Genomic DNA, 701 nt, shown 5'->3' with positions numbered 1-701 from the left:
CCCATTGAAAATGTACTGCTATTGCATCTGTTGTCGGGTTTCTAGTGTGAAGATGTATGGCTGGTGACGTGTGCAAGGACACAGATGAAAGAACAGAGGGGACAATAGCTTCCCTGGCTGGAGGAGAGTTCAAAGTCCCGGACAGAAGGCCGACCCTGTGCTGTCCCACTACCACCACGGGCTAACCTGCCCCTGTCCCTGGCCGTATTGACCACAATGGCCAGAACATGGAAGCAGCCTAAGTGTCCACTGACGAATGAATGGACAGACGATGTTTATGTACATCTACATATATGCACAATGGAATACCACTCAACAATAAAAAAGACAAACTACTGCCATTTATAACAAGAGGGTGTTAATGCTAAGTGAAGTAAGTCAGACAGAAAAGAACAAAAAAAAGTATAATTTCACTCACCAAACTCATAGATACAGGCAACAGATTGGTGATTACCAGAGGGCAAGGTGGGTGCCAGGAAGGTGAAATGGGTAAAGGGGTCAATTATATGTGACGTATGGTAACTAGACATACACCTGGAGCTTACAAAATGTTAACACATTGCAGACGATCACAAGAACTCTCGCTTCATATTACACAGTGTTTGACAAAGTATCATACTTTAAAAAGATATTAGCTTGTAAGAACATGTAATAAATAACTTCAAAATGCAATGGGTATTTAATTTTAAAGCATGCCTTTA

Source organism: Myotis brandtii, unplaced genomic scaffold (assembly GCF_000412655.1).
Source record: "Myotis brandtii unplaced genomic scaffold, ASM41265v1 scaffold168, whole genome shotgun sequence".
In the NCBI taxonomy this organism is placed as follows: domain Eukaryota; kingdom Metazoa; phylum Chordata; class Mammalia; order Chiroptera; family Vespertilionidae; genus Myotis; species Myotis brandtii.
The sequence above is the reverse complement of the archived record's forward strand: the minus strand, read 5'-3'. Positions refer to the sequence as shown.